Raw genomic sequence first — 16,005 nt, 5'->3', positions numbered from 1 at the left:
GCATATTATTTCATTTTACCATCATGACAATCTTATGAAGTATTATTTTCATTATATAGATGTAATTTTTGAGGCACAGAGAGGTTAAGTAACATTCCCCAAATCGCAAAGTTAGGAAGTAGAGAATCAAAGTCTGTCCAGTTCCATCTGTCTCTCAAACCACTGTTCTGTTTTAAGGTGATGTCTTTGAAGAGAATAAAACAAAAAGTATGACATGACTCTTTCCTATGGTGTATATCTGGAGAAAGCTTTAATCATACCAGATAAAAATAGAAAAAAAGTCCATTTTGAAAAAGGCAGATCACATATTCTGCAGAAGTAGAAAGAACATCAAAGTGGGGTTGTAATTTGTACAGGTAGGAATAGGTTAGAGAGGGCATCTTTTTGCTGATCCATCTTGTTATCTAAGCAGGACTGGAAAGACTATAAAATATAAGACCTGAAACTCAACCCATCTCCAGAGGTGAGTGGGCTCCAGGGGACAGACCCAGCTGGGTATTAGCAGGCAGTATATGCCACTTAGATGAATGGATCTAGAGTGTCTGCTCCAAAGAAATGCAACCCAAGGAAGCAGAGTATACTGGTGGGTGAGCAGAAATTACACAAGAAGGGGATTTATTTGCCATATGGAGAAGGATAATGAAGTGGGTCAGAGGGAAGGCTGGCTTATTCACACATTTATCAATCACAACCTTCGTGATCTTGGACATGTTATATACTCCCTGATTCTGTTTCTTTATCTAGAAATTGGAGATAATAATGTAATCTACATAATAAAGTTGTAAGGAAGATTAAAATGATTCATGGAAAGCAATTAGCACAGTGTCTAAAATAGGTTAGGTACTATATAAAGGCTTCCTATTATTTTAATCATACACAGGACATAGTAAAAATAAAAGGGGGAAGTTATCAGAACTGGAGAGGTAGCAAGGGAGAGAGTAAAGCATATGACAGCATGGAAGAAGTTGTTGGCAATGAGATGTACCTTGGGTGGTGGATCATGGGCATGTGGTTGGTGGAGTTAAGAGGTACTATAATAACTGATCCTTTTATATGTGCCAGACATGACTTAACTCATTATATATCTATGATGTAGTCTACTATATTGCTCCATTTTACAGATGTAGAAACTGAGGCTTAGGGATAGGGATTCAAATAATCTATTTATTGTCCTCAGGTTTTTATTACATCATTGGTTCAGAATTATTTTGGTGCCTATACCAGATGTTGGGGAGGATTTTAGTCCTGTCTAGCCTCTAAACTGATTCTCTTTAACCTCTAACAATCCCAGCTACCTAACAACATGACATTTTCTGTCTTAGGATACATTTGATCTAATCTCACTAGATTATTATCATTTTCCCCACACTTTATCCATCCCCCAAATTATTCATTCAGTCTCTCATTCAACCAATACTTGTTGTTAAGCTCTTTCCAACATTCTAGATACAATTTAGGATGTAGTGACTCAGAGATGATAAAATACAGAGGCAGAGATACAGGTAAATAGATATTCACAGATCGCTCTATAAATATTATGGTAGAAGCTTAATAGACATGTGTATATTGGGAGGGAGTGTCACAGGGAACAGTCAAGAGGCCAATTACCTCACCTAAGCAGCCCAACTCTTGAAATCTAGAATTAGATTAGTTCCTGGACACTCTCATTCATTCCTCTGTCTCATTTCATCTCTGCCTGCTCTGTGCCCAATCCTTGCTTCATCCTTCAAGTCTCACATTGACTTCAGAATCATCTCTGTCTCAGTCCCTGGAATTTCTATTTAAGTTCCTATGACCATATAAGGTTTAAATTGACTAATCAATATTGAAGCTGAGACTTGCCTTTTTCCCAAAAGTCAAAAGTCATCTTTAGATGACAAAGAGATGGAAAATAATGACTAAATTCTGAGGGAAGAAGCAGGGAGAGAACTATGGCAGAAAAATTCTATATATCTCATTTTCAGTTAAAGGAGATTTTATGTGTTTTTTGTTTGATTGCTAGATCTTGAACTAGTAGCTAATATTGAATGTAGCTATGAATGACACATTAATCAGGGCAAAAGTCTCATAACCACAAAAAGCCTATTTCAATGACACCACAGGGGTTATTCTATCCTTCCCTCTTTTTTAATGAACAGTTGTTTGTCACCTACATTGGGCAAAGCAATGAGATAGATACAAAATGGAGGGTGACATATACCCTACTTTTTTTAAAGGAACTTCTTTGTTTTTTATTGTCACTGTAAATGACTACTGAGATAATTTTTAAAACTTTAACACAGATCTTTCTAGGCTAACAGAATCACAGCCTCTAATTTTATAAATCTCTCTTCTTCTGGTATCAAGAGTTAAAATTTGTGGAACAAAACGATTTTCCTAAAAACACAAAATCAGCTGTTAATCATGCATATACCCTACTTTTAAGGAACATTATATTATTTACTATAGTGTATATGAAACAGAATCAGTATTACCCCAGAGAAGCAATTAAATAACCAGACTATATATAAAGATTTGACAGGGTCACAAGGATTTTTCAACATACACAAATCAATCAGTGTGATACACCACATCAACAAGACAAAAATTACATGATCATCTCAATATATTCAGAAAAAGTATTTGATAAAATGCAACATCCATTCATGATTTAAAAAATAAAACCTACAAAAGTGGATATAGAAGGAACATATCTTAACATAATAAAACCTATTTATGATAAACCCACAGCCAATATAATATTCAACAGTGAAAAGCTTAAAAGCCTTCATGCTAAAATCTGGAACAAGACAAGGATGCCCACTCTCACCACTTTTCTTCAACATAGTATTGGAAGTCCTAGCCACAGCAATCAGAAAAGAAAAAGAAATAAAAGGTATTCAAATTGGTAGGGAAGAGGTAAAATTGTCATTATATGCAGATGACATGATGCTATATATAGAAAACACTAAAGACTCCACACAAAAACTACTAGAACTGATAAATGAATTCAGCAAGGTGGCAGGATACAAGATTAACATACAAAAATCATTACATTTCCTTACAGTAACAATGAAATATCAGAAAGGAATGTAAACAAACAATCTTTTTAAAATTGCATCAAAAATAACATACTTAGGGGGACTTCCCTGGCAGTAAAGTCGTTAAGACTTTGCTTTCCAATGTAGGTTGTGCAGGTTCGATCCCTGGTTGGGGAGCTAAGATTCCACATACCTCGTGACCAAAAACATTTAAAAAAAGCCATATTGTAACAAAATCAATAAAGACTTTAAAAATGGTTCACATCAAAAGAAAATCTTTAAAAAAAACACCTAGGAATAAACCTAACCAAGGAATGTGAAAGACTTATATGCTGAGAACTACAAAACATTAATAAAGGAAATTGAAGATCATTCAAAGAAATGGAAAGATAGCCAATGCTCTTGGGAAGAGTTAATATTGTTAAAATGGTCATACAACCCAAAGCAATTTACAGATTTAATGCAATCCCTATCAAATTACCCATGACATCTTCTCACAGAACTAGAACAAATAATCCTAAAATTTATATGGAACCATAAAAGACCCATAATTGTCAAAGCAATCTTGAGGAAAAAGAGCAAAGCAGGAGGCATAGCCCTCCCAGACTTCAGACAATACTACAAAGCTACAGTAATCAAAACAGTGTGGTATTGGCACTAAAACAGACATATGGATCAAGGGAACAGAATAGAGAGTCCAGAAATAAACCCACATACTGATGGACAATTAATTCTTTACAAGAGGCAAGAATATACAGTGGGAAAAAGACAGTCTCTTCAACAAGTTGTGTTGGAAAAGTTGGACAGCTACATGTAAATCAATGAAGTTAGAACACACCCTCATACCATGCACAAAAATAAACTCAAAATGGCTTAAAGACTTACATATAAGACGTGACACCATAAAACTCTTAGAAGAGAATATAGGCACAACATTCTCTGATGTAAATTGTACCAATGTTTTCTTAGATCAATCTCCCAGGGCAATAGAAATAAAAGCAAAAATAAACAAATGGGACCTAATCAAACTTATAAGCTTTTGCACAGCAAATGAAACCATAAACAAAATGAAAACTCAACCTACAGACTGAAGAAAGTATTTGCAAAAGATGCGACTGACAAGGGCTTGATTTGCAGAATATACAAACAGCTTATAGAATTCAATAACAAAAGAACAAACAACCCAATTGATAAATGGGTAGAAGACCTAAATAGACATTTCTCCAAAGAAGACATGCAGATGGCCAAAAGGCACATGAAAAGATGCTTATCATTGTTAATTATTAGAGAAATACAAATCAAAACTACAATGAGGTACCACCTCACACCAGTCAGAATAGCCATCATTAAAATGTCTACAAATAATAAAAGCTGGAGAGGATGTGGAGAAAAGGAAACCCTCTTACACTGTTGGTGGGAATATGTACTGGTGCAGCCACTATGGAAAATAGTATGGAGGTTCCTCAAAAAACTAAAATTAGAGTTCCATATTATCCAGCAATCCTACTCCTGGGCATATACCCAGACAAAACTATAATTCAAAAAGATACATGGACCACTATGTTCATAGCAACACTATTCACAATATCCAAGACATGGAAACAACCTAAATGTCCATTCACAGATGAAGATGTGGTATATGTGTACAGTGGAATACTCCTCAGCAATGTAATGCCATTTGCAGCAACGTGGATGGACCTAGAGGTTATCATACTAAAGTGAAGTCAGAAAGAGAAAGATAAATACCATATGATACCACTTATATATGGAATCTAAAATACAACACAAGTGAACATATCTACAAAACAGAAACAGACTCACAGACATAGAGAACAGACTTGTGGTTGCCAAGGGGGAGGGGAGTGGGGTAAGGAAGGACTGAGAATTTTGGATTAGCAGATGCAAACTATTATATATAGGATGGATAAAAAACAAGGTTCTAGTGTGTAGTTCAGGGAACTATATTCAACATCCTGTGATAAACCATAACTGAAAAGAATAAGAAAATAATATATAATATATATATAATAATATATATATATATATAACTGAGTCACTTTGCAGTACAGCAGAAATTAACACAACATTGTAAATCAACTGCGCTTCAATAAAAGTTTTAAAAAATAAAGATTTGACAGTTACTTATGGTCTTAATAGCTAATATTCTCAAAATGCTTTTAAGCTATTCTGATAAGGTCAGTCTATAGCACCAGTGACATTTCCCAAACCCCCCCAGAGGCCAAGAGTCTTTGTCTTTTCATGCTGTTGCTGGAGCTGATGGTCTGGTCTAGTGTGCGTATTCCTTAGAGGACACATGGGTGTCAGTCTATCACAGAGACACTATAGAAAAATCCATCATCACACTAGAATATAAGCTTGACACGGTTTTTTGAGGGCAAAGAAAAATCAAAGGTGGAGGAGCAGGTATGACTAAAAATCATCAGTGTCACTTGGGGTACCTATAAACAGTCCCTCTGATGTCTGCTTTACTACTTTTTTTTGAAGTATAGTTGACTTACAACTATATTTACATTAGTTTCATGTGTAACATAGTGATTCAATATTTTATACATTCCAAAATGAACACCACAATAAGTCTAGTTGCCATATTGACTATATACCCTACACAGTAGATCACATCACTCTGGCTTATTTATTTTATAACTGGAGGCTTTTAATATCCTCATCTATTTCACTTATCCAAACACAACCCTTCCCTCTGGCAAACACATTTGTTCTCTGTATCTATGAATCTATTTCTGTTTTTTTATGTTTGTTCATTTCCTTTTTTAGATTTCACATATAAGTGAAATCATATAGTATTTGTCTTTCTCTGTCTGACTTACTTCAGTTAGCTCAATATTCTCTAGGTACATCCATGTTGTCACAAATGGCAAGATTTCACTTTCATGGTTGAATAATATTCCATTGTATATACAATGGACTATTATATATAATATATACCACATCTTCTTTATCCATTCATCTACCAACCTAACAATTAAGTTCTTCCCATATCTTGGGTATTGTAAATAATGCCACAAAAATCCCGTGTTCATATATCTTTTCAAATTAGCATTTTCTTACTTGCAGAATTTCTGCTGAAAGATCAGCTGTTAACCTTATGGAGAGTCACTTGTGTGTTATTTGTTGCTTTTCCGTTGCTGCTTTTAATATTTTTTTCCTTGTATTTAATTTTTGTTAGTTGGGTTAATATGCGTCTTGGCCTGTTTCTCCTTGGATTTATCCTGTATGGGACTCTCTGCACTTCCTGGACTTGATTGACTATTTCCTTTCCCATATTAGGGAAGTTTTCAATTATAATCTCTTCAAATATTTTCTCAGTCCCTTTCTTTTTCTCTTCTTCTTCTGGGACCCCTTTAATTCGAATGTTGGTGCATTTAACGTTGTCCCAGAGGTCTCTGAGACTGTCCTCAATTCTTTTCATTCTTTTTTCATTATTCTGCTCTGTGGCAGTTATTTCCACCATTTTATCTTCCAGGTCACTTATCTGTTCTTCTGCCTCAGTTATTCTGCTATTGATCTCATCTAGAGTATTTTTCATTTCATTTATTGTGTTGTTCATCATTGTTTGTTTGCTCTTTAGTTCTTCTAGGTCCTTGTTAAATGTTTCTTGCATTTTCTCTATTCTATTTCCAAGATTTTGGATCATCTTTACTATCATTATTCTGAATTCTTTTTCAGGTAGACTGCCTATTTCCTCTTCATTTGTTGGGTCTGGTGGGTTTTTACCTTCCTCCTTCATCTGCTGCATGTTTCTCTGTCTTCTCATTTTGTTTATCTTACTGTGTTTGGGGTCTGCTTTTTGCAGGCTGCAGGTTTGTAGTTCCCATTGTTTTTGGTGTCTGCCCCCAGTGGGTGAGGTTGGTTCAGTGGCTTGTGTAGGTTTCCTGGTGGAGAGGACTGGTGCTTGTTTTCCGACGGGTGGGGCTGGATCTTGTCCTTCTGGTGGGCAGGGTTCCATCCAGTGGTGTGTTTTGTGGTGTCAGTGAACTTAGTATGACTTTAGGCAGCCTCTCTGTTAATGAGTGGGGTTGTGCTCCTGTCTTGCTAGTTGTTTGGCATGGGGCATCCAGCACTGGAGCTTGCTGGCAGTTGGATGGAGCTGTGTCTTTGTGTTGAGATGGAGATCTCTAGGAAAGCTCTTGTCAATTGACATTACGTGAGGCTGGGAGTTCTCTGGTGCTCCAATGTTCTGCACTTGGCTCTTCCACCTCAGAGGCTCAGGCCTGACACCCAGCTGGAGCACAAAGACCCAGCCAGCCACACGGCTCAGAAGAAAAGGAAGAAAAAAAAGAAAACCAACAGAAAGGACCCCAAACCAAATGGTAAAAGCAAAACTAAACAGACAAAATCACACACAGAAACATACACACTCATAAAAAGAAAGCAAAGAAACAAACAAAAATAACAACCAAAAAAGAACAGTCAGAACCCTAGGAAAAATGTTAAAAGCAAACCTAAACAGACAAAATCACACAAGAAAACATACACATACACACTCACAAAAAGAGAAAAAAGAAAAAAAATTTATAAATTTAAAAAATAATAAAATAAATTTAAAATTTTAAAAAGGAATTGAGCAACCAAACCAATAAACAAATGGAGCCAACAAATCAATCCACCTATGATAACAAGCACTAAAAACTAAACTAAGATAAACATAAAAACCAGAAACAGATCAGATGCAGAAAACAAACCCCATGTCTACAGTTGCTTCCAAAGTCTGCCACTTCAATTTTGGGAACTTTTATTGTCTATTCAGGTATTCCACATGTGCAGGGTTCAACAAGTTGATTGTGGGTATTTAATCTGCTGCTCCTGAAGCTGCAGGGAGAAATTTCCCTTTCTCTTCTTTGTTCACACAACTCCTGGGCTTCAGCTTTGGTTTTGGCCCCTCCTCTGCCTGTAGGCCACCCTCAGGCATGTTATTAGGGCTCTCTTGCTCACTCAGGCCAGGGAGAGGGAGGGGTATGGTAGTCGTAATTGGAATGCCGTGCAAGCCTGCAGTGGCAGAGGCCGGTTTGACATTGCAATGGCCTGAGGCATGCCATGTGTTATCCTGGGGAAGTTGTCCCTTGGTCTCGGGACCCTGGCAGTGGCATGCTGCACAGGTTCCCAGCAGGATGTGGTTAGTGACCTGCACTTGCACACAGGATTCTTGTTGGTGGTGGTTGTAAGGTTAACAGTTCATGCCCATCTCTGTGGTCTGAGCTGATAGCTGTGGCTCATGTCTATCTCTGGAGCTTGCTTAGGCAGAGCTCTGCCTTCTGTGGGCACATGGAGTACAAATTCCCTCTCCTCATGCACCCCAAAACAATGATCTCTTGCCTCTTCAGCAGCTCTAGACTTTTCCCCTGACTCCCTCCTGGCTAGCTGTGGCACACTAACCCCCTTCAGGCTGTCTTAATGCAGCCAACCCCAGTCCTCTACCTGGGGTCTGACCTCTGAAGCCAGAGCCTCAGTTCCCAGCCCCCACCCGACCCAAGCAGACAAGCGTCTCAGGTTGGTGAGTGCTGGTCAGCACTGATCTCCTGTTGCTGTGCTCTCCTCTGTGGCTCTGAAGCTTCTGCCCTGCCCACATCCTGTCCCCACCAGTGAAGGGGCTCCCTAGTGTGTGGAAATTTTTCCTCCTTCACAGCTCCCTCCCAGAGGTGCAGGTCCTGTCCCTATTCTTTTGTCTCTGTTTTTCCTTTTTTCTTTTGCCCTACCCAGGTACGTTGGGATTTTCTGGCCTTTTGGGAAGTCTGGGGTCTTCTGCCAGCATTCAGTAGGTGTTCTGTAAGAGTTGTTCCACATGTAGATGTATTTTTGATGTATTTGTGGGGAGGAAGGTGATCTCCACATCTTACTCCTCTGCCATCTTGAAGGTCTCCCCTTTGATATTTTGGATATTAACCCCTTGTCAGATATATTGTTTGCAAATATCTTCTCCTATTCAGTAGGCTGCCTTTTCATTTTATTGATAGTTTCCTTTGCTATGCAAAAGGTTTATAGCTTGATAGAGTCCCATTTGTTTATTTTTGCTTTTGTTTACCTTGACATATCCAAAAAAAATACTGCTAAGACCAATGTCAAGGAGTATACTGCCTGTGTTTTCTTTTAGACATTTATGACCTTACATTTAACTCTTTAATCCATTTTGAGTTTATTTTTGTATACGGTGATAGAAAGTAGTCCAGTTTGATTGTTTTGCATGTAGCTCTCCAGTTTTCCCAACACAATTTATTGAAGATTGTCTTTTCTCTATTATATATTCTTGCCTCTTTTGTCATAGATTAATTGCCCATATAAGTGTGGGTTCATTTCTGTCTGTCTATCCTGTTCCATTTATCTATGTGCTTGTTTTTGTGCCAATGCCATACAGTTCCAATAAGAGTAGCTTTGTAGTATAGATTAAATTAGGGTGTATGGTACCTTCAATTTTGTTCATCTTTCTCAAGATCATTTAGTCTATTTGGGGTTTTTTGTGCTTCCATAGAAATTTTAGAATTATTTTTTCGAAATCCATGGGGAAAAAAATGTCCTTGGTATTTTGATAGGAGGAATTGCCTTGAATCTCTATATTGCCTTGGGTAGTATGGTCATTTTAACAATAGTAATTATTCCAATTTATGAACATTATATCTTTTTATTTTGGGTGTCTTCTTCAGTTTCTTTCATCAATGTGTGATAGTTTTCTGAGTACATGCCTTTTACCTACTTGGTTAAGTTGATTCCTAGATATTTTATTCTTTTTGATGCAGTTGTAGATCAGATTGTTTTCTTGATTTCTCTTTCTGATTGTTAATATATAGCAATGAAACAGATTTCTGTACATTAATTTTGTAACCCTGAAACCTTACTGAATTCATTTATTAGTTCTAATAGTTCTTTGGTAGAGTCTATAGAATTTTCTATATATAATATCATGTCATCTGCAAATAATGACAGTTTCAATCCTCTCTTCCAATTTGGGTCCTTTTATTTTTTTCTTGCTTATTGCTGTGGCGGGGACTTTCAATACTATGTTGAACAAAAGTTGAGTGAGTGGGCATCCTTATCTTTTTCCTGATCTTAGAGGAAATGCATTCAGCTTTTCACCATTGAGTAACGTGTTGTCACATATGGCTTTTATGTTAAGTATGAGTAACATATTAAGATATGTTTCTATACCCACTTTTTTGAGAGTTTTAAAAATCATAAATGTATGTTGAATTTTGTCATAAGGTTTCTCTGCATCTATTGAAGTAACCATAAGATTTTTATTCTTCAATTTGTTAAGGTAGTGTATCACATCAATTGATTTGCAGATATGGAACCATCCTTGCATCCTGGGATAGATGCCACTTGAGCGTGGTGTATGACCCTTTTAATGTATTGTTGAATTCAGTTTGCTAATATTTTGTTGAGGCTTTTTGCTTCTATGCTCATTAGTGATATTGGCCTATACTTTTCTTTTTCTGTAGTATCTTTGTCTAGTTTTGGTACCAGGGTGATGCTGGCTCTGTAGAATGAGTTTGTAAGCATTATTTACCCATCAATTTTTTGAAATGGTTTGAGAAGGATAGGTGCTAATTCTTCTTTAAATGTTTTATAGAATTCACCTGTGAAGCTGTCTGGTCCTGGACTTTTGTTTGTTGAGCATTTTTTGATTACTAATTCAACCTCAATTACTGGTAATTGATCTGTTCACATTTTCTATTTCTTTTTGACTCAGTAGTGGGAGATTGTATATTTGTAAATTTATCCACTTCTTCTAGGTTGTCCATTTTATTGGCATATAATTATTCATAATAAATCTCTTATGATCTTTGAATTTCTGTGGTTTTGGTTGTAACCTCTCTTTCATTTCTGTTTTTATTTATTTGAGCCTTCTCTCTTTCTTCATGTCTGGCTAGAGGTCTGTCAATTTTGTTTATCTTTTCAAAGAACCAGCTCTTAGTTTCATTTTCATTTTTAATCTTTATTTTATTTATTTCTGCTCTGATATTTATTATTTCTTTTCTTCTACTACTTTTGGGTTTTATTTGTTCTTTTTCTAGCTCTTTTAGGTGTAATGTTAGATTGTTTATTTTGAATTTTTGTTTTTCCTGAGGTAGGCTTGTATCCCTATAAACTTTCTTAGAACTGCTTTTTCTATATTCCACATGTTTTTGGATCATTGTCTTTCCATTTTCATTTGTCCCCAGGTATTTTTTAAATTTCCCTTTGATTTCTTCAGTGACCCATTCGTTGTTTAGCATGTTGTTTAGCCTCCATGAGTTTGTGTTTTTTGTAGTATTTTTCTTGTGGTTGATTTCTAGTCTTATACCATTGTGGTTGAAAAATGTGCTTGATAGAATTTCAATCTTCTTAAATTTGAGACTTGTTTTGGGGTTTAACTTGTGATATATCCTGGATAATACACCATGTGCCCTTGAAAAGAATGTGTATTCTGCTACTTTTGGATGGAATGTTATATATATATAAAGCTTTATATTATATATATATATATATATATATATATATATATATATATATATATATATATATATAAAGTAAGTCCACCTGGTGTAAAATGTCATTTAAGGCCAGAGTATACTTATTAATTTTCTATCTGGATGATCTGTCCATTGATGTAAGTGGGGTGTTATGTAATGTCCTTCTTTGTCTCTTGTTACAGTCTTTGTTTTAAAGTCTACTTTGTCCGATATAAGTATAGCTACCCCACCTTTCTTTCCATTTTCATTTGCAGGGAGTATCGTTTCCCATTCCCTCACTTTCAGTCTGTGTGTGTCTTTAGCTCTGAAGTTTTATTTTTGTTTGTTTTGGTTTTTTTTGCAGGCAGCATATATACAGGTCTTATTCTTGTATCCATTCAGCCACTCTATGTCTTTTGGTTGGAGAATTTAGTTCATTTACATTTAAAGTAATTATTGGTAGGTATGCATTTATTGCTATTTTGTTACTTGTTTTCTAGTTGTTTTTGTTGTTCTTTTTTGTTCCTTTCTTTTTATTTTGCTCTCTTCCCTTGTGATTTGATGACAATCTTTAGTGTTATGTTTGTATTCCTTTTTCTTTGTGTGTGTGTATGTATCTAATATGTATATATATATGATTATTTTAAGTCGATCTCTTAATTTTGAATGCATTTGAGCAACCCAGCATTTTTACTGTTACACCCCACATTTAAAGTTTTTGACATCATATTTTACATCTTTTTTGTGTGTGCACACCTTAACTACTTATTGTGCCTATAGATGGATTACTGTTTTTTTCTCTTAACCTTCCTATTAGCTTTATAAGTGGTTGATCTACTTCCTTTGCTTATATTTTCCTTTACCAGTGAGATTTTTCCTTTCATAATTTTCATATTCTAGTTGAGGTCTTTTCTTTTTCGCTTAGAGGAGTCCTTTTAACATTTCTTTGAAAGCTGATTTAGTAGGCAGAATTCTTTTAGCTTTTGCTTGTTTGTAAAACTCTTCATCTCTCCTTCAATTCTGAATGATAACTTTTCAAGGTAGAGTATTCTTGGTTAAATGTTTTTTTTCTCCTTTTATCACTTTGAACATATTATGCCACTTTTTCTGGTGAAAAAATTTCTGCTTAATAGTCAGCTGATAGTCTTATGTGAGTTTCCATTATTAACTAATTGTTTACTGCTTTTTGATGTTGTCATATTTTTCACTTTCTCCAGAGGTCAGGTCAGATCCATGACAGACACCCTGGGAGTAAGAAGACCATGTCAGTGATCTTTCTGTTCAGCTCATAGAGGTCCTTCCCACAGCCTTGACAGTACCAGTGGATGTTCTGAGAAGAACCCCAGCCATCATGCCAGTTTTCCAGAGGAGATATGTAAAGCTTTTGATATGGCAATAATAGCATGGATATAGTTACCAATCTCCCTAAAATGCCAATGTTGTCATGGTGACCTAGGCCAGGGAGGCCAAGACTTCTGCTGGAGGCATTACTGATCATCTTGAGGGAGTGGTCATACATTATGTTTCACTGCCATCACATTGAAACATCAGCTAGGCAGCATCAGCAGAAGGGGCAGAGGTGATGATCCTTTGGTATCTATACTTTAAGTGAACCCCAGGCTTCTATAAGGTAAGGAAGACACCAGTGGATTCCACATCATATTCAGCACTAGCATCACCCCCATTTGATATTTTAAGATGGAGATTTACTGCCATTGATCACAAGCTTTCCTGTCTCAGCTTAGACACTGCCATTGAACTTTCCGTGGACACTAAAACCACAATCATGTGGTTGAGGTCAAAGAGAGGACCAATGATGGTGACAATATTGCCTTTCCAGTGTTGAAAGAAGTACTCCCTGGTAATCATGCACCCTGTATGGCCAAATCTGTTTATTTTGACTTTCATCATCATGTCTTAGTGGAAAAGAACTTTCTCTTAAGGAGGCAAGATAGCAACATGATTCTATGTACCTAGTCTCTCCTTTCTCACATTTTCAATGAAGTAACCAAAGAGGAATTCATCTATATTAGCACTAGAACCTGGGGGTGGGTGTCAACACATGCACATGAAGAAATCTCTTAGATATATTGTGCAGACGGAACCATTGAGTATTGACATGAGATCCTCAGAGTAAACATAGTGGAGAGAATGAAAACGTGATGAAAAAAGTTCTCAAGGGCTTCCCTGGTGGTGCAGTGGTTGAGAGTCCACCTGCCGATGCAGGGGACACGGGTTCATGCCCCAGTCTGGAAAGATCCCACATGCCGTGGAGAGGCTAGGCCCGTGAGCCATGGCCGCTGAGCCTGCGCGTCCGTAGCCTGTGCTCCACAATGGGAGAGGCCACAACAGTGAGAGGCCTGCGTACCGCAAGAAAAAAAAAAGTTCCCAAGGCCAAAGCATTCAACCCCTAGTGGTTCATAGGAAATGTGTTTTACTTGTCTATTGAGTATCAGCTGAAAATTTTTAACCAGGGGTGTAATGGATATTTTTAACAGATTGAGAGACCAGTTATAAAACTTGGACTAGTAGAAATTTCTACTAATACTTGGTGGTAGAAATGGAATAAAATGGATGAATTTCCCAAATATATTGACAGTACAATGATAGGATTTAGTATTGGATTGAATGTTGAAAGTAGCTGTCTCTGGGTGATGGATTAAAGGATGATTTTTAGCCACCTCTTTTTTCTTTTATACATTTTACAATTTTTCTAACTGAACATTATTTCCATAATTTTTAAAAACTTTAAAAAAAATTTTCTTGAATACACCAAAAATGGATAACTAAATTATGTACAAGGCAGTTCCTAGAGAAACAACTTCCAAAGAATAAAAGTCCATAAGAGAAAAGCAAAACAGAAGAAACAAAGCAAGACTAGCAGATGGTAGGAATCTCTGTATCTCTGTATTTGGCTAGGCTGTTGTCAGAGTTTTTCTTCAGCAATGGAATGCTTTTCTTCTAATAAAATCTACACAGAGGCCCTGTATGTAACAGAAATCACAAGAGTACTATTCTGATTGAAGGGTTAGTAGACCCTGAGCCCCAACTACTTTACTTATGCTTGAGGTCACCCTCCCCTATTTCTCCCCTTCCCCAGGAACAAAAGACAAGGCAGTGTCTTTTGAGAGTGATATCAACAATGGTTGGCTTTTTCTTTTTTGTTTCCTTGGCTTTAGGGATTTAAGCAGAGGCAGGTCTCTTTGATGTAAGTGATATACGGGTGACAGACAAAGCTGAGTGGAAGCCTGATTTCAAACTTTCATTGATCTCAGCAATTATTGTGCACTGGATAGAAAAATGTATTTTGAAGGCAGTGCAGCACTGACTAGAAAATGCCTTAGATAGGACAACATTTTAGATGGAAAAACAAGAAAAAGAAATCTTTTATTTTTCAAGGAAAGAAAAGGCAAATGAGAGATGAGACCATGACTTACAAACAAAATGTTTGCACCAGGTTGGGCTTCCACCATATGTTTCTTTGATCTTCTGTGTGTACCTGGACACTTAAACAAGTCACAATGCTAAGGGAGCAGGGCCAATCCAGCGAAGGTAAGTGAGCTGGGCCATATGATCCACAAGCAGTCACTGCCCCTTGTCTGTTACCACTCAGACAATGAAGGAATGTAATTGTTCCTACCAAATTGAGTTTGCAACACAGCTCTAACAGTTTATGAATCAAGGTTGGCAAACCATACCTTTTAGACCAATTTATCTGGGAAGAAGTTTAATGAAAAACAAGTTTATGAGGTAATTGGTTAAGAATGCATTTTTTTTCACCCCTCACTCCTCTTCCTCTTCATCCTTATGGTTTCTGTGGCAGCTGCCTTGTTCTCTTAATAGTGTGCCCTTGTGGTCGAAGATGAAACAATAGGACTGAGCATAGACCCAAGTTAGACCAGTTCAACACCTTATCCTGAATTCTAACTGATTTCTCCAGGGATGGTGATCTAATTCATGATAGGCCTGTTAGTAACTCACAAGGGTTTCTGGATTTGAAACCAAGAACATCAATTAGTTATTTTCTTGCAACTAAAGAGATAAGCATTAAAACTTCATCTCATTCTACAGTAGCTGGATGGATTAAACAAAATTTGGTACATTCACACAATGGAATAATATACCTCTGTAACAAGGAAGAAACTAGTGATACATACATCAACTTGAGTTAATCACAAAGATACTATGGCGATTGAAGGAAGCCAGTTCTCCAAATTTACATACTGTATGATTCTGCTTATATTACATTCTCAAAAAGACAAAACTATAGTGATGGAGAACATATCAGTGGTTGCCAGGGGTTATGGATGGGGGCAAAGTGTGACTGAAAAGGGATAGCATGTGATAGTTTGGGAGGTTATGAAAACGTTCTGTATCCTGATGTGATAGTGGTTACACAAATTTATATGTGCATTAAAATTCACAAAATTCATAAGTATTTTTCAAAAGAAAAAAGTTCATTTTGCTATGATACTTTTAAAAATTAAAAAAAAATTAAATTATTACAAAGAAACTCTCTCACC

This window comes from Stenella coeruleoalba, assembly GCF_951394435.1.
Source record: "Stenella coeruleoalba genome assembly, chromosome: 13".
NCBI classification, from domain to species: domain Eukaryota; kingdom Metazoa; phylum Chordata; class Mammalia; order Artiodactyla; family Delphinidae; genus Stenella; species Stenella coeruleoalba.
The sequence above is the reverse complement of the archived record's forward strand: the minus strand, read 5'-3'. Positions refer to the sequence as shown.